The 19,176-nt window shown below is 38.9% G+C and overlaps 1 protein-coding gene across 3 annotated transcripts in view; it reads left to right on the forward strand.

The window, feature by feature from the left end:
- The first annotated feature begins 8,272 nt into the window (after positions 1–8,272).
- Positions 8,273–19,176, forward strand: part of SPAM1 (sperm adhesion molecule 1) — a 34,768-nt gene continuing 23,864 nt past the window's right edge. The window contains exon 1 of one of the 3 annotated variants that reach the window (XM_004046144.3): positions 8,273–8,396. The gene's annotated coding sequence lies outside the window, so the exon portion shown is untranslated. Of the gene's footprint in view, positions 8,479–8,897; positions 9,108–19,176 lie in introns of those variants that run through there. The other 2 variants (XM_019030603.3, XM_055346658.1) reach the window with 2 other exon arrangements.

Raw genomic sequence — 19,176 nt, forward strand, 5'->3', positions numbered from 1 at the left:
TTAAGCAACCAATTCAAAATGACCGAAAATCAGCAAAGACAATATGAACGACTCAAATTTTCTGAAAATCAATTATGATTAAAATGACAATGAGATACCATTTTTACATTACTCTGGTTGACAAATACTTTACAAAGTATTGTAATACAGTGTTTGCTTGAGTGTAAGAAAGTAAGTACTCAATTTTTGAAGGAAGTGCTAACTGGATGCAATCTCTTTAAGAGTCAGCATCATCTTTACACTATAAAATGGACATTATATACCTTTTCAACCCTGATTGCTTTCTCTGTCATTAAAAAAATTCTGCAGTATCAGCTGTCACCCTGAAATTGTTTATTACTTGTTTGTCTGTTTCCTCCCACTAGAACGCAGGCTCCATGAGAACAGGACTGGCTCCGTGGCTTATTACAGTATCCTTTACGCCCAGGGTTTGGCATGGAATTAATTCTCCATTAATATTTGTTAAATTGCCGCATCAATAAATTAAGTAGTTGGCACCTATGGCATAAGTTGAGATGCTCCGTGACCCTAGAACATTTCCTCAATATCCTTCTGTAATATCTGGCATTCTCACTTAGGCAATCAGTGAAAACATAGAGACAGTCTATTAAAATGCATTAACATGATTATGGTAATATATAATATAAATATATTTATATGCCTATGTAAGTATAAATATGTAATATAAGCTATTACAGCATGACAATCTGCATAGAAGTAAATTAGCTAAGGAACTGGAGCAAGAGAGAAGTACATTTTAACTGCGGTTTTCGGCCAGGAAAGATCGAATAATTTGGTAGAATTTAATTAATTGCTAACAAGTAATTTAATTAATTAATTTAATGGATGGATGCTAGACCTTGGCTATAGAGTGAGGAGCCTTACGTGGGTTGTAGAGATTATAGTCAAGAAGATTCCTAAAATTAAGATTCTTAAGTACAGAGGCGAAACCAGAATCAAAATCAAAGCAGGCCGAGTACTTGCAAATGTACTATAGAGAAGCAAAAAAGCAGAGAAGTGAAAACACAGAGGAGCACTGAAGGCATCAGAACAGTCCGAGCACTGAGAAGCAGCAGGTTGCAGCAAACCCTGCGGCGCAGGCGCACGAGGGACGATGGGAAGTCCACGGCATTATTATTGCCGGATAAGGAAGGGAGGCAATGGAGGTACCAGCAGATTTAAACGGACATATGATAAAAATAATGGATATTCCCCAGTGTTGCCATTGGGAATATAGAAGGGGGCAGAGTTGAGGTTGGTAACAACCAACCTCCGTTCCTTCTGGTAACACCGTTTTCCATTGCTCAGGGGCGGCCAGCGCCGCCCTTGACTGTGGACGGCAACGCCACAGGAGACCGAGGGTCCTGGGCACAGATTGGTTTAGCCAAACCTATGGTTTGAGTCCTTGGTTCCAGCCACACCCCTTGTGGCACTTTCTAGAATTTTCTCTCCCTTAGATTCTGAAACTTTATATCTTTGAAGATGGCCAGAAACATCTCTCAAGCCAGCATTTTGATGGAACACATTTCTTGAACTGAAGAACTCACGTGGCCTCACCCCCACTGGTCTATTTTCCTCATCTGAACCGCTGAACTAAGGCCCTCTAGGGCTTTGCCAATGGAGTAGATATGGCTCTGAAATCTGAATCCAAGGGATGAGACTGAAACTTGCTTGGTCTGGGGATATAAAGTTGAGTGGTATCTGTTAAATGGGGATAATAGGTGTGCTTACCTGATGGAGTAGTATTAGAATTAAATGTGTTGATATATGTAGAGTGAGAGAGAGAAAAATAAGAGAGTGAAGGTAAGAAAGAAAAGTAAAAATGATGGTGACTATTCAACTCTCTCTTTAGATTTAGGACTCCAACTAGATCAGAGTTAGTGCCCTTTGTCCTGGTTCCTCATTTGTGCTTTTTTTTTTTCTTTTATTTTTTTGAGACGGAGTCTTGCTTTTTGAGATGGAGTCTTGCTCTGTCGCCCAGGCTGGACAATGGTGCGATCTCCCCAACCTCTGCCTCCAGGGTACAGGCGATTCTCCTGCCTCAGCCTCCTGAGTAGCTGGGATTACAGGCATGCACCACCACGCCCGGCTAATTTTTTGTATTTTCAGGAGAGACAGGGTTTCACCATGTTGGCCAGGCTGGTCTCAAACTCCTGACCTTGTGATCCACCCACCTTGGCCTCCCAAAGTGCTGGGATTACAGGTGTGAGCCACCTAGCCCGGCCCCCTCATTTGTGCTTTATATCACAACAATTTATAGGCCAGTATGAGTGGAGGCAGACGTCACCCACTCTTCATTGTGTTTTTCTGAGGAGGTTTTATAACAAGTCTGGCCTTCAGTTAATCACCTGGCCAGGTTAGAAAGTACTATAACCAGGTGATAAAAGATCTCATAAATAATTCAAATTCAGCTTTAACTTAGGTAAAACGTTTGTTTCTTAGTTTAAAGGACTTCTAAGTTCTTCCATCCCATGATGTGAGAAGTTAGTAAATATGAATACAGCACTTACATTTTCCTGATCAAAATTGAGTAAATGAAGTCAAAACATGAAACATAATTGCCAGACTGACACCTCTAATTATTTAGAGTAAATGAACAAAAAACAATGGTTGAGTGAAAAAAATTAAGAAATGACGCAACCATTTTGTTAAAGTTATCTCAATCACTGGTTTCGAGAAAACAGTACTACACTGAGATCTAACTAAATGTTTAACTTTGAAGATATTTAGATTGTGAGCTTTAATTCCTTTTTTGAAAAAGTGAGGTTGATTCTATCAGCAAAATATGATGGTTAATTATACAAGCAGAAAGATTTCCATGATCTGCATGCTGTATCAGACAATTAAAATATTTTCTCCCTTCTCTAGAAAATGTCTGTGTTTGCTTAATATTTTTATCTTTATAAGTTGGTAATTTGTCCACTAGAGGACAGGGTAAAGAGCAACCTTAGAATTAGCTAGAACTGGGTTTTGTAGCTTTGGACTGGTGGGCAAGTTATCAAATTTTTTCTAATGCTTATTTTCTCATTTCACAAATGAGTATGATAATTCTTACCCCAGAGTGTTGCTGCAATGTTTAAATGCAATAATTAATTGCTTAATTCTATGGAAAATTGGTAGATGACTTCAAAATCAGTTGTTGATTGGCTGATTTTAGAGATTTGGTAGAAATTGCTTTAATGTTAACCTGTCTCAATGAAATTTTAATGAAAGACTTGCTGTTTTTATTTCAACATTTAAAATTATAACAAATATCACATGTTTGGTTAAAACAGTTTAGGCCATCAATAAATATTACTTGCAGCTTAAGTTTTTGAAATTGTAGCTATTGCATGTTAAGAGCAAATAAGCCACACACAAGTGAATAACAACAATATTTTTTGTCAGCCATAAACATTCATTAAGTAGCTAAAGTACTAATTACATGCAACCTTGGGAGACTCACTGCTCTATAATTATCTTTACAACTGAGTATGTGCCTTTTGAAGTTTTTGAAGTTTCTGTTTAACCCTCTAAAGTTATTTTGCTATTTGTTCTGGTTCTTTTGTTTTGTTTTTAAGCAAAAGGGTAGATTTTATAAAGAACTTGTCTCCATCTCCCAACCTCATGTTTGGTCCAAACTCTTCAAAAATTCTGAAGTGGAACAGCCCCCAATCCTAATAAGTATTCTTGGGTTCTTTTTGTTTGTTCATTTGTTTTTGAAGACAGAGTCTTGCACTGTTGCCCAGGCTGGAGCACAGTGGTGAGATCTCACCTCACTGCAACCTCCACCTCCCGGGTTCAAGAGATTCTCCTGCCTCAGCTTCCTGAGTAGCTGAGACTACAGGCCTGTGCCGCCATGCCTGTCTAATTTTTGTATTTGTAAGAACTTCTAAGTTCTTACATGGGGTTTCACAATGTTGGCCAGGCTGGTCTCGAACTACTGACCTCAAGTGATCCTCCTGCCTCAGCCTCCCAAAGTGCTGGGGTTACAGGTGTGAGCCACCACCATGCCTGGCCTTATTGGGTATCATTTATAGCTGATTTCCCTCAAAGTTCCTTCTTTTCCTGTGCCTTTTCCTAGTTGATGAGTCTCAGGGACACTCCTGCCTTGTCATCAATTACCCAGATGCTCAGTCACCTGTTGCTTTAGCATTGAGTTCCTGTTTCTCTTGTCTCAGGTGAGAATCATAGAGCACTCCTATTTTCCTCTGTTCTTGGTGAGGAGGCAAACACAATTACCTGGTCCTCTCATTCATAAGTGTTAATATGCTTAGGTTATCATGGGATGGTGTAGGGGGGCAGAGAGAAGTACAAATATTAATACATCTTTATAATGTCATTAAAAAGCTGAAGTTGCAGTTAATTTTCTTTTTGGAGGACATGTGCCATACATTTATGATATGCGTTATATGCTAGATGTATTATTTAATAATAGCAATAAAAGCAATATTGGTTATTAATGTTGCTCGTAACTTGTAGACGTAACAAACATGTTAATAGCTAAAGTAAGTTGGTTTGAGTTTGGTACTAAGAAATAATCTTGTTAACTATTGCTTGTTTGATTTTTGGTAACTGTTCTTCCTCCCCTTTTGTGCAATGAAAGTACAATCAGCCTGTTTGGTCAGACTAATGTATAACTACCAAAAACTGCAAAAATATCTGGATTCTATATTAATAATGTGTTTTGCCACTATTTGTTTTAAATGTCACTTATTTAAATGGTATGTATTTATTCCATTAATTCAATTTAAAAGACTGAAAACTTTCCAGATAAGTCACACTTTATAAGTCAGAAAAATATTTCAACTGGGTTGAGGGAAGAAAGCTTGACGTCTGAGTTTGAATGGAGTGTATGTTTAGTTGACTCCTTCACAAAGTTGCAAAGAGGTAGTCAGAATAATGCAATGTACACTAAGGCTTGAGTCTGTCTGACATGCTGATAGAATCAAGATCCATGAAGACTTTCTTGAGTAGGTTCCTTCTCAGAAGTACATATGTAGTGATACTCACCATCACTGAGGCACAGCACTATCATCAGATCTGACTCCACTGCAGTATAAATTTGCTGAGTGCTTCATTTCCACCAGAACAATTCCTTCATAGCTCACATAGTTTGGTTACTTTTTGTCTCTTAACTTCTTGGGAAAGTTTTAATGTTAGCAGTTCTGTGAATCATTAAATGGTCCTGGGCGTGGCCCTTCTTTTTTGATAATTTTTATTGCCTTTCATACGGGAGTGGATGGTCACAAGGGACAATATTATTAATAATAATAACAGGAACAACTTACATTTATGGAATACCTTTTTTTTGCCAGGTATAAAGACAAAAAATTACTCTCTAAGTTCTGGGGCTGGGGCCCATGAATTGAGCTGACAAAAGACAGATTAAGAAAATAAAAGCATACACATTATATTTAATATTTTTACTGCACATTGAAGCCTTTATAAGAAAAATGAAAAGCCAAAGAAGCAACTCAGGCCAAGGGCTTATATACGTTTTAAACAAAGAAAGCTAAATTGTGGGGAAATGATTAAACAAAGGAAAAGAGTTTAAGCTTCTAGAGGCAGTAATTTGTGGGAAAGTGACTAGAAAATACACAGGAAAATCTAATGGAAGATAAGGAATATTTTAGTAGTTTTGTTTGTACCGATCCATTTCAGTATTGACCCCCAGTCTCCAGTGATAAGAATGTTCTCTTCCTAAAACAGGGAGAGCCTCTTTCACATGGAAAATTTTATGTCATACCTGAGGCAGAAAGAGGAAAGTCAGAGAGTCCTTCCTGCCTCTGCTGTTGCTCAATCACCTTCAGCCCAAAATAATCAACATGCTGGGCTGGGCACAGTGGCTCACGCCTGTAATCCCAGCACTTTGGGAGGCCTAGGCGGGTGGATCACCTGAGGTCAGGAGTTCAAGACAAGCCTGGCCAACATGGCGAAACCCCGTCTCTACTAAGAATACAAAATTTAGCTGGGTCCAGTGGTGCCTGCCTGTAATCCCAGCTACCTGGGAGGTTGAGGCAGGAGAATCGCTTGAATCCAGGACGCGGAGGTTGTGGTGAGCCAAGATCGCACCACTGCACTCCAGCCTGCACAATAAAGTAAGACTCTGTCTCAAAAAATAAAGTAAAATAATAAAAATAATCAACATGCCAAAGTAGCATATTTTGGGGTAGCATATTTTGAATTCCTTCATTTCCCCCGTCTGAAACTTTACCATAAGTTTCTCATAATAAAATCTGAATTAGTGGCTGTGGAGAGAAGAATCAGTTTAGCAGCTGAGTGATAGATCTTCAAAAGAAGAATATGTAGATCAGAATGAGAATAAATAAGCAGAAAAGTGCAAATCTAAGCACATTTCTCCATATCCCATTAAACCAATCTCCCAACTCTGGGAATAGGTCAGTCTAATCAAATGGTTGAGCCTCATTATCTTATGGAGAATGTTAATCCTTTTTGTTCAAAGGTATAAATCAGACAACGTTTGTCCCAACTGATTGACAAAGAGGCAGCATTTTCATCAACCACACAAGATAGAATGACCAGTGTTGTTCATGAACAAAAAGTGGAACCTGTAATTCCCAAGATCTAGTGTGTTCCACAACTTTTGTTATTGGTCATATTGATGTCTCCACACCTTCATTTTCACGTGCCTCTGTCAGTTTGTAAAAGCAGAAAGTGTCGTGAAACATTTGTCATAGGAGACCTGCAATCTGGCTTTGGCAGCTAAAAGGCTTGATTTTGTCACCTGACCAAGTTAATCCAGATTTTTGATCTATTTATATACAATTTCTGGTGCTAAGGAGCCTAATCAGGAGAGCAGCCGAGCTACCCCACCCAGGTTGTGCAAGAGTGGCCTATGAACCAGCCAACACATTTGGTGATTTGGCAAAAGTTTGTGCTATAAAAGGTAGTTCTAGAATCACTTATTGTCACCGGATAGAAAGTCTTGACTGTGAGTTTTTCAGGTTCTTGGAGTGTTGAACAAAGAATTGAACAAAATGCACAAACAAAGCAACAAAAGAACGAAGCAACAAAAGCACAGATTTATTGAAGTGAAAGTAGCCTCCACAGAGTAGGAGCAAGCTTGAGCAAGTGGCTCAAGAGCCTGACTGCAATGTTCTTCAGGGTTTTAAATTAAACTAAAAGAATTTGGTTAACACCCCTAGGTACCCTTTAGAGACCTCCAATTGGTTACACCTGACGCAAATGAAGGATTGACCTGTGACCAATCAGACACTGAAGTGGAGGCTTGGTTTGAGACCAATCAGAGGCTGAAGTGGAGGCTTGGCCTGTGACCAATCAGAAGCTGAAGTGGAGGTTGGCCTGCAACCAATCAGAGGCTGAAGTGGAGGCTTGGGCCACAACCAATCAGAGGCATTTCTCATTCGTGAGGTAGGGGAGGAGGGTTTTGTAGAGGTCAGGAACTCTGGCCCCTTTTCACCTGGGCATGGAGAGGTGGGGTTTTCCTTTTGGTCCAATTCCAAGAAGTCAGCCAATTTGTCCTCAGGCTCCCTGTCTCCCAACCCTATTCTCCTGCCTCATTATGACCTCCATGATGGGTTTGAGGATGTGGTGTATGGAGTCAAACTACAGGGTTTGATTGCAATATTGTCTTGGCTTGTTACTTGGGAAGTGATCAGTACCATATTTGTTTTTAATTGGAAAAGTCTTTTTCTTCCAATGTCTTTATTTGAGCAAGGGACAATTCTTGAGCTTACATAGAGGTTTTTCCTTGCCCAGTGAACTCACCAGAAGGAAAAGTAGAGTGACATTGTTTTTCTGGCCATGGATACCATACTCTTTCATTCATTTATCTTCCATAGTTGGTCCACCTGGTACCCCATGGACAGGAATAAAAACTAATTCAGGTTTGTTCATGCTATCAGATGTTGACATAAGCAATAATTATATTGTTTAGTTGACATGACCAAGGTTTGGGAAACTGGTGCAAGGGTGGTGTCAGGTTTGTGTTTAACCTATGAAGAAAAGAGTGAGGTTAATATGAAAGAGGCAGCATTTGAAAGAAAGCCCACAGTGGAGGATCAGAGAGAGAATAGGATAGATTGAGACAAGTAATCTCCAGTCAGCTTCTCAATAAATGGAAGGTTTTGTTGAAAAAGATCCCCCCTCTACTCCCCTCCCCACACCAGGGAGGAGAGAAACTTAAAGGGGGGAAATAGATGAAAGCAAAGTTTTTTATCTGTGATCTTGAGGAAAGCTGTTTGCTTTGTGGTGTCATCTTGCTTCTAGAGCCTTGGCTCTGAAATCCTTACTATGAGGTCACCTGTAGGGATGGTCTTCCGGTTGTCCTGAGAGTGATGACTGGCTCTACCTTGATGTGGCTCACATAAATTCAGAAAGTATGATAGCAGTGTAGGTGGTTAGCAGTACCTCATAAGGTCCTTCCTAGCAAGGTAACAGTACAAGCTTTTTCTAAAAATCTTGATGTATACCTGATCTCCTGGTTGAAAGAGTTGGCTTGATGGATTTTTTCCTGTAAGTTCTTTTTATGTCTAGATTTTTATGTTCCACCTGACCTGATGATTGAGGATGGTATGAAGTAAGAAGTTTTAATGAGTAATCCAGAGATTTTGTGAGTGAGTGGTTTATTTCTACTAAAAAATGAGTTCCTTGGTCTGATTCAATCTATAAAGAAATGCCAAAATGAGGAATAACCTTAGTTGTTAATTTCTTTACCACTATCATGGTGTTGCTTGAACCTGGCAGACGGCGGTTTTAGTGAGCCGAGATCGCGCCACTTCCCTCCATCCTGGGTGACAGAGTGAGACTCTGTCACAAAAAAAAAAAAAAGGCATTACAATGGAGGGATTGGTTAATAAGACCTGTGTATAGGTGGTCTGCTACTGTGTTGAGAGGTGCTGTGTCTTATTAAGTCATAAGAGAATGGACACGGAATGGGAGAATGGGGAACGTGGAGGTAAAGGAGGGAACCTAATGTAAGAATACTGAATTTGCCAATTAAGGCACCAGCTGTGACTACTTCATGCAGGAATGGGGACATGCCTGATGCCATAGGGTCTAATTGACTTGAGAATGTGAAAGGAAAATAAAAACTCAGAACCCCAATTCATCATGCCAAAAGGAAAAAAAAATTAAGCTGAAATGTGAGTTGTGCAAGAAACTGCCTTTTCTCTTGTTCCTAAACAGATAGCTAGAGATAAAATGTTAACTCCACAGGTAGTTACTCTGTGTTCACCTTATCTTATGTAAAGTGCAGATTTACTGAGCACTGGATGAATACATAATTGACTATTCCCCTACCTACTTCTTTTCCCTTGCAACATGTGGATTATCATACCTTCCTTCTTTCCCCGTCGGCCTGCTTTTCCCCTTTAAATACCGAGGCCCTCAAATTCATTTTTAGAAAAAGGCCCGGACCACAGACTGTTTCTGTGACTCCATGTTTATTTGTTCTGGGCATATCCTTAACTTTGGCAAAATAAACTTCTAAATTGATTGAGACCTGTCTCTGATACTTTTTGGTTTACCAGAAATATAGTATAGGACATACCTGTTGATGAAAAGAGTCAAACTCTGTAAAATATTTGAAGATAATTATTCTGAGCCAAATATGAGTGATTATGGCCCCGTGACACAGCCCTTAGGAGGTCCTGAGAACATGTGTCCAAGGTGGTCGGGGTACAGTTTGGTTTTATGTGTTTTAGGAAGGCATGAGACATTAGTCAAATACGGTTAAGAAATACATTGGTTTGGTTTAGAAAGGCAGGACAACTCAGAGTGGGGGCTTCTAGCTTATAGATAAGTTTAAAGATTTTCTGGCTGACAATTGGTTGAGGTTGTCTGAAGACCTGGGATCGATAGAAAGGAATGTTCAGGTTAAAGATAAAGGATTGTGGAGACCAAGTTTTATTGTGCAGAGGAAGCTCTTAGATAGGAGATTTTAGAGAGACCAGGTTGTAAATAGCTTTTTTATAGGACTTAAAAGTGTGGCTGGCTCTTAGTTGATTATCTTCTGGATCTGGGAAGGAAGGAAAGAAAACAAAGGGGAAGGGGATTCTCTATAGGATGTGGATTCTTCCCATGAGACACTGCAGGGCAATTTTAAGGTATGGCAAGGAAATAGATCTTGGGGTTAAATATTTTTTTCCTTGTCTCATAATATTATGCCAGTCAGATTGAAAAGTAAGCCACAATATGTAGGGTCCAATAAAACCCATCTGATGAGAATTTATTGTTCGTAGGGCATGACTCCCTAGACCTCTTAGGTAGGAATTTGGGTAAGATAAAAAATCAGAGCTTAGTCCTCATATCTAAGAGGCAAGAGGTTGTTTTGAATACCCAAAACAATACTATTCTTTTCATGGCAATATAGGTGAAAAGGTTTGCCAAAGTTGGGTAAGCCAAGAGCTGGCTATGTGAGAAGTGCTCATTTTAAGGCTTTGCAGGAGTTCAATGGCTCCAAGAGCTAGGAAATGAACTCTGAAGTAGCATCGGGAGGAGGGCATCTATAGCGATTTAGCATGGGCAGCAAAAGTAGGAACTCATTGATGACAATAGCTAGCTGTCCCTAGGAATTTATGCAGCTGCCTTTTGGTTTTGGGAGAAAGATGGGCAAGGCTGATTCAAAGCATTTTGTGCTGTTTTTAGTGCCCTGAGATATCTCATGTTCTTAGCAGGTAACAGTCATTTGCATCCACTGACGTTTAGATATGAAGGATTTAAGGCCTCATTCAGCTAGTTCTTTTAGGAGAACGAGGGAGTCTATAAGAGCACCCTGTTTAGTTTGGCTATAAAGAAAGAGGTTATTAATGTATTGAACAAGAGTGAAGCCTTGAGTAAAAGCTACAGGGTTGAAATTGGTTTTACAGACTTAGAAAAATATTGAAGGGAACGCATAATATCTATGAGGTATGCATCTATGTTGATTGTCTTCCTCTAAACATAAATGCAAAGATAAATTTTGAGTCCCAGAGTAATGGAATTAAAAAGAAAGCTGACCAGAGGTTAATTACTATAAATCAGACTGCATCAGCAGGAATTGAGGTCAGAATAGTGGCTGGATTAGGAATTATGGGGTGACGGCGCATTGTAAGAGTTCATGGCTCTTAGATCTTGTACAAATCTATGGATTTGATTCCCATCAAAATCAAATTTTACTTTTATTATTGGCAAGATTAGGGTATTGCAGGGTAAGAAGGTATAAAAAAAACCCTGCTATAAAATAGTTTATTGTAGGTTCAATTCCTTATTTTTCATCTTGAGAGTACTGCGCTACTTACAGGAAAGGTTAATTACTTTTCCAGGTAACGCCCATTGACTGTGCACTCAGTAGCTATCCAATCTCATTTATATGTGAGGCCCAGATACTAATTGGGATGTCTTTTAAGACTGCATCCTGTTCAGAAGATTTTAGATTGATATGGGTTTCCATTAGGGAAGGTAGGAAGCTTGAGGTTTGGTCTGAAGGTAGGAAAATAAAAAACATCTTTATAATTATACTCTATGGCGGCATTAAATTTACATAACAAACCTCTGCCTAAAAGGTTTGCCAGTAAGAAGTCAGAAACTAGAAAGGCATGATGGATGTTAAGAGGGCCCACAAATATTGGGGTGGCCTAAGATGTAGGCAATGGAACAGGCTTCCCTGGAATTCCAACAGCTGAATAGAATTAGAGATGATAGAGATGAATACTTTGAGCCAGAAGTAGAGAAAGTCACATCAGTGTCAACGGAAAAATCCAGTTCTTGATCTTCTATTTTAAGGATGGAGGATATACTTCCTCTCTCACAAAGAGGAAAATGGGTCCTCTGAGGAAGTTGGGGTCTGGAGAGATTGTTTAAGCTTTCCTTTCTTTCAAGTGCAGGACAATTGTTTTTTTCAATGTCTAGGTTTGTATATAGTGCCTGCAAACATCTTGAAATGAATAGGGGAGGCTTTGTGGTTGGTAAGAGAAATGGGTGGGATTTGAATTAACCCTAGAGTCATAGGTGTGTTTTTATAAAGACTAAATTTGCAAGGCAAGGACAGTTGATGTTAATTTTTCCCCCTCCTGTTTTCCTGCAAGCCTTTTTTCAAAGAATTGGGTAGAAGCTTCAATCATAATGTTGAAGAGACTGTCCTGCCCAGACAAAAAAGCTACTTTGGATTTGCTTCCGTATTCTAGACAGAGGATTTCCAATAAAGGTGGAAATAATAAGATTTTTATATTCTGGGGCTTTGAGGTTAATGCAGCATGCCTTTGGAAAGTCTGTATACAGCATTCCACAAAAACCTTGGCATCCCTTTCTTTCTATGTGTACTTTTCAACCTTAGACCAATTCACCTTGGTAGGAAAGGTCTCTACTATCACTTTTATGAGGCCCTAAATATCAGCTGCCAGCTGAGTCATTTCCTGGTCATTTGCAGGAAGGCCTGGGAGAAGTTCTGGCTACCTGTTTTCTTTATGTGTGTTTGTTACCTGGGAGAGGTAGTTGTTCCTAGGGGGTTGTCTGGCTTGTCTGGTAACTACAGTATCACCCTGGGTAGGAAGAGCCAATCAAAATCACTATGAGGGGAGTTGTATATTGTCACTAACTTTTCTAACTTCTCTCTAAGCTTAATAGGATCTTCTGAAAGGTGTGTGTTTTGGGGGTGGGGTGGGGTGTAAAAGGGCTTTTTATTTTAAAAGATCTGCTGCTGTCCAGAGGACATGAATTCTTTGTTGTGGGTATTAAGGATACATCCACAAAAGGAATTTCATGGGAAGACTTGCAGCTGATGGGGTCTGATTATATCGACCCAGAAAGTAGATGGAATTATAAGGGACATTGAAATGAGCCCTGCTGTGTATCCCTGGGGCCTCTGACAAAGTTATTTTCTGACTATCAGCATTTACATAAGTAACTTGTATTCCTTGGCCTGGAGATTAGGCCAGAGTGCTTTCTGCTATTCTTGCAGGGAAAAAGAATTTAAAGAAGGAAGCTGGGTGTTTAGGTATTTTTTTTTTTTTTGAGGAGTCAGAGGAGCTTCAGGGATTAAAGGAATTTGCTTAGGAGGCTGGGCTGGATTTCAGGGAGAGAAACGTAAGTCAGGGTCTGGAGATTCAAAATATCATCTGGAAGGTCAGGGATAGTTCGGAATTGAGAGTAAGGGGGAAAGGGACATGTACAGTAGATGTGGATTTTTAACTTTTGTTATAAGTCTGATTTCTATTCTTAATCTTGAGGGAATCCCTAAGCCTAGCCAAAATGCTCTTTTTTTGTCCTACTTCCAATTTCATCTCCCCATAGGTACCAAAAAACCATTTGTTCAGGATGAGAGTTCTCTAAAAATCTTTTCAAATATAAAAGTTTTTCCAAATCCATGGATTCGTCATTTGGCCATTGTAAGTAGGATCTCCAAGCATATATCCATTCTAACAGCAACTCAATCCAGTAAATCTTTTCATGAAAAAACCTGGAGGTAACTTTCCAGGCTTAGAATACATTTTTATCATGAGTTCAAGAGGTATCGCCAAAGAGGTGCAGAAGATGCAGCTCCCATGATCCAAAAAGCCACTCCCAAAAATATCCTAAGAAAGCAAAGACTCTCATTGTCATACATGAAAAGACTCTCCTTTCACAAACATTGTAAGAATAATGATTGTGAAAGTTAGTGTCTCTGGTGTCATACACAAGTGAGATGCACCCAATTACAGACTCTCTAATCTGTGATATTGGACAGGTGAAACTGGATGGGACTTCCCAGCACTGGCAAAGCAACAAGGGTAGAGAAAACAAAGACTCCTTATAGACTGGGACCTTGAGAGCAAATAAGACATAGGATTTACTGGGGGAACTTACATACAAGGATGGTCTGGTCGTGGAGAACTGGACAGGAGAACTGCTCCCATTTGTAAAAAGCATGCAGATTATATAACATTTTTACTTAGCACCCACCACCTAGCAAGCTCCATCTAACCCGAAACAAAGGGCCTCGATCCCCTGTATGGCCTATATTCTAAGGGATGGGTCAGGGGTTCAGATGTCCTTCGTAGCTAAGGAGTGAAACTCTGGGTTGGCCTCTCCTGGATTCTTACATCACAGGGTCATTGTCAGGGTGTTCTTAAGTCACTACTCTCAACTGCGTCTGCCATACTGACCCCTCATTGAAACAAACTCCCCTGAAAGCTGGCAAGGTTGGACAATGAGGATGCTGCTTGCACACTTCATGTTGTTGGGGCCTAGAAAGTAATACCCCATAATGAAGGCCTCAGAAGCAAAAGTTTTTATCTGACCTTCTTCTGCCCTCCTGCCTCTCAGTCCCATTTGCCTCCAAGGCTAGCCATAAAAACTAGAATTTCTTTTCCCCTGGGCAGGTCATAGATACCAGAACCCCTTTTTCCAAAAGTCAGCCATAAAACCTAAAAATATTACTCTAACTTTCCCTCTGCCTTTCTATATAAAAACAGGCCATAAAGAAATTATGTGACCTACCTTGTTTGACTGTAGGTCGTAAGACCCCCATTCCAGAGAGGTTCCTGTCCCATATCTAGAAGGAAGGAATGCATGCACAGAGAGGCCAAGAAGAATTTAGACAGGTAGGCCTGACTGGATTTCTTTCCCTCAGTCTATTAGCATTAGATCCTACCCTTTTTGTCCAGTCATATTTCCGTATGGCTCTTCATACTTTGCTGAACTGAAGCATAAAAATAGACAATTTCCCCTCTGTCTTTGGGACTTCATTCTGAAGGCTCCTGTATATACACATTAAATAGACTTGCATGCCTTTTTTTCCAATTAGTCTGCTTTTTTCCAATTGATTTTTCAGCATACCCTCCAATGTCTAGTGTTCCTAGCCTTATGGTAGCCACTTGATGCATCCCTGACAACCTGTACCCCTCAGCTGACAGAAATCAAAGAGCATATCCTCACTGGTTACAGGCCGAGATCTCAGAACATAAAAAGCGATGAAAGGAGAATCTCATCTTTTTTAAAAAATTGATGACCCACAGCAAAGTTTGTCCAAACTCCAGCCCAATGAGGACAGTAAACCCATCAGTCTATAAAGCCAGTTTTAACAACATGCCTATAGGAAATATGCCTGTGTGCTACCCTGTGATTCCCTTCCATATGAAAAATGACACAAAAGACAGAGACATAGGAAAACAATGACCATCTCTGGGAGAGAAAGGACAAATTAAAACCAAGAGTACTTCAAATAAAAATCACAAGGAGTCCAGGTTGAAAATGGCAGTGGCAGCTGCATTCTGGGTTCCTCGGCTGTGGGGTCAGTCCAATCCCAAATTGGAGCAGCCATGTCAAGTGGTATCTATGGCTAGGAGGGCTCAGCTAGTATGTGGAAGACCCTCACCTACTTTGTTGTGCTCCCTCGGGTGGGAGTGAGCATGATAATTGTTTTCTTGAAGTTGCATCATGGAGAGCACAGGAGACCTGAGTTGATTCCTTACCCCCATCTCTGCGTTAGATCCAAATCTTTTCCTTGAGGAGATGGTAACCATACTGTATTTCATAACCTTCATGTGACTCTGTTTCTAACTGCCTATGAAGATGAATAAAGAGAACGTGAACCATTACAAATCTATTGGGAACCACAGAGCTGGTTGAACCATTACTCTGCACATGGACCAGAAAAAGTGTACGAGACCCTAATCTCACCTTCTTCACTTGTGTAAAATGATGACCAGTAAACTGATTTGCCATCTCTTTGCTTGTGGCAAAATATAGCTTAAAGAAATTAAACTCTGATTGGTCATATGCAAAAAATAATGAGTATCTATACCCAAAGAACTCGTTCACACAAATGGTTTCTCCTGCTAATCTGAATTTGAAAAGGGAAAGACAAGGATAATCTCTTGCCATTTTCATTTGACCAGATGCTACAGGCAGAGATTAGGAGGTTGATGTGGTAAAAATGTTTACCTTTTGCTAACTTTGCTGGGTGCTCCCAAGATCTCAGTGGTAACTTCTGGAGTGCGCAGGGTGTCCCAGCCAATGATATCCCAATCTCATTGCCAGAACTGTAGGGAAAGAAAAGTAACCTTCCTCTACTTCCTGAAGTTCTGTGGCTGAGGCTCATGAATTGAAGTGACAAAAACATAGATTAACAGGAGAATAGCAAACAATTTTTAAAATATTATTTATTTTATCTTTTTTTAAAAAAAATTTAAGTTCCAGGATACATGTGCAGAATGTGTAGGTTTGTTACATAGGTATACATGTGCCGTGGCGGTTTGCTTCACCTATCAACCTGTTATCTAGGTTTTAAGCCTCGCGTGCATTAGGTATTTGTCCTATCGCTCTCCCCCTCCTTGCCCCCGACCCCTGACAGGCCCTGGTGTGTGATGTTCCCCTCCCTGTGACCATGTGTTCTCATTGTTCAACTCCCACTTATAAGCGAGAGCATGGGGTGTTTTGTTTTCTGTTCCTGTGTTATTGAGACTAGCAAACAATTTTTATTTATTATTTTTACATTCACATTGAAGCCTTCATAGAAAAAAATGAAAACCCAAAGAAACAATTAGGATAGCAAGCTTACATACTTTTAAAACAAAAATGTTAAATTGTGGAGAAGTGACAAAATGGGAAAGGGGCTTAACCTTCTAGGAGTAGTAATTTGTGGAAAATGACTAGGAAATGTATTGGGGAACTAATGGAAGATAAGAATTATTTTAATAGGATTGTTTGTACAGATCCATTTGAGCACTGACTCCCAGTCTTCATAAGAATGTTCTCTTCTTATGAGAAAGGGTTTGCAAACTATTCACCCAACAAGGGATTAACATCTGGAATATACAAGGAACTCAAACAACTCATCATTGAAAAATAAATACATACATCATTTGATTAAAAAGTGGGCAAAGAATCTGAATAGACATTTCTCAAAAGAAGACATACAAATGGCCAAGAAGTACAGTCATACTCTGTATAATAATGTTTTGATCAATGATAGACCATATATATATATACCATGGTGGTCCCATAAGATTATAGTGGAGCTGCAAAATTCCTATCATCTAATGATGTTATAGTCATTGTACTGTCATAGTGAAACACATTACTTCTTTTCTATGTTTAGGTATGTTTGTTTAGACACATGAATACCTACCATTGTGTTACAATTCCCTACAGTATTCAGTACAATAACATGTTGTACAGATGTATAATCTAGGAACAATAGGTTATACCACATAGTTTAGGTGTGTAATAGGCTATATCATCTAGGTTTGTATAAGTACACTCTATGATGTTCCCACAATGATGAAATTACCTACAAATGCATTTTAAATAACTTATCCTTGTTATTAAGGGACACATAACTGTATATAAAAAATGCTCAACATTGCTAATCATCAGGAAAGTGCAAATCAAAATCATAATTAGATATCATCTCACTCCAGTTAGAATGGCCATTATCAAAAAGACACAAAATAACAAATGCTGGTGAGGATATGGAGAAAAGAGAACTCACACCTTGTTGATGGGAATGTAAATTAGTATAGCCATTATGGAAAACAGTAGGAGTTTCCTCGAAAAACTAAAAAATGGAACTATCATATTACCCGGAACTCCCACTACTGGTTATATATCCAAAGGAAAGGAAATCAGTGTGTTAAAGAGATATCTGCACTTTCATGTTTATTGTGACACTACTCACAACTGCTAAGATATGGAATCAAGCTAAGCATCCATCAGTGTATGAATGGATAAAGAAAATATGGTATATAAACCTAATGGAATACAATTCAGCCATAAAAAGAATAAAATCCTGTCATTTGCTGCAACATGGACGAGCCTGGAGGACATTAAGTGAAATAAGCTAAGCACAGAAAGATAAATACTACATGTTCTCACTTATATGTGGAAGCTGGAAACGTTGATCTTATAGAGGCAGAGAGTAGAATAGTGATTACTAGAAGCTGGGAAGAGGAGGGAGGGGGAATTGGCAGAGGTTGGTAAATGGATACAAAATTACAGCATGACAGGAGGAATAAGTTTCAGTGTTTTATAGCATTATAATTAACAATTTATTGTGACTATAGTTAACAATAATTTATTGTATGCTTTCAAATAGCTAGAAGATTTTGATTGTTCATAATATGAATGATGAATTAGATGACAGATATGCTAATTACCCTTATTTGGTTATTAAGCATTGTATACGTGTATTGAAACACACACCGTACCCTATAAATAGGTAAAATTATTGTTTGTCAATTAAAGATTTAAAATGAGAATGTTGTCTTCTTCCTAATACAGGGAGGGTGCCTGTACATGGGAAATTTTATGTCTTGTTTTCGGCAGGAAGGAAGAAAGCAGAGTGCCCTTCTTGCATCTTCAATCACTCTCAACTCAAAATAACTAATATGCCAAAGTGGCATATTTTGGGGTAGCATGTCCTGAATCCTTTCATAAGCATTGTGCTAAGTGTTTTATATACATTATTTCATCAAAATTTCACAAGGGACCTATGAGATAGTTGCTTTATTGCCCATATTTTACAGTTTAAAATACAAACAAAACTAAAGCACAGTGAAGTGAAATCGTTTGGGCAAGATCACATTGCTACTACATTGAGAAACCAGATTCTAAGCCTGTTGATCCTAATCTAGAAAACTAAATTACTTAGTCCAGTAGTTTAGGTATTTACAGACATTGCTTAAGGAATTCTCAGACAGATAAGAATTCTCTTCTTGCTGCTGAAGAGATTAAAGAGATTAAGTAACTTGCTAAGGCTAGTTAATTAGAAAGTGGCTGCCCTTAGGATTTAAAACCCAAGTGTGTCAGCCTCCAAAGTTTTTGTGTATTCAAGTGATTTCATCCATTCCACAGTTAAAAAATACATTTTATACTGTTACTCAGTAGACATACACATACAAATATATAACTGATAGAAAAGGTTCATAAAACAATACTCACCCTTATTCATGCAATGACACCCTGGTACTTCTTATTCTATCCTAACCTATTTTATCCTATCCTATTCTACACTATTATAGTCTATTTTATGGGTTTTTTTTAAAAGGCTTATTACAAGCAATTAAATTTACTTTATGACTCACTATAGGTTGTGACCTTCAGTCTGGAAAAAATGCTAGGTATAGGCTTACTTAATATCATTTTCTTGTATTACTGTGTTCTCAACTACTCTCTATTGTGCTTAAAATTAATTGGACTACTTAAGTGAAATTTAGTTGTGGCTTTGTTGTAAGACTAACAAGTTCATATGCCTGC

The sequence above is a fragment of the Gorilla gorilla genome, chromosome 6 (genome assembly GCF_029281585.2).
Source record: "Gorilla gorilla gorilla isolate KB3781 chromosome 6, NHGRI_mGorGor1-v2.1_pri, whole genome shotgun sequence".
In the NCBI taxonomy this organism is placed as follows: domain Eukaryota; kingdom Metazoa; phylum Chordata; class Mammalia; order Primates; family Hominidae; genus Gorilla; species Gorilla gorilla.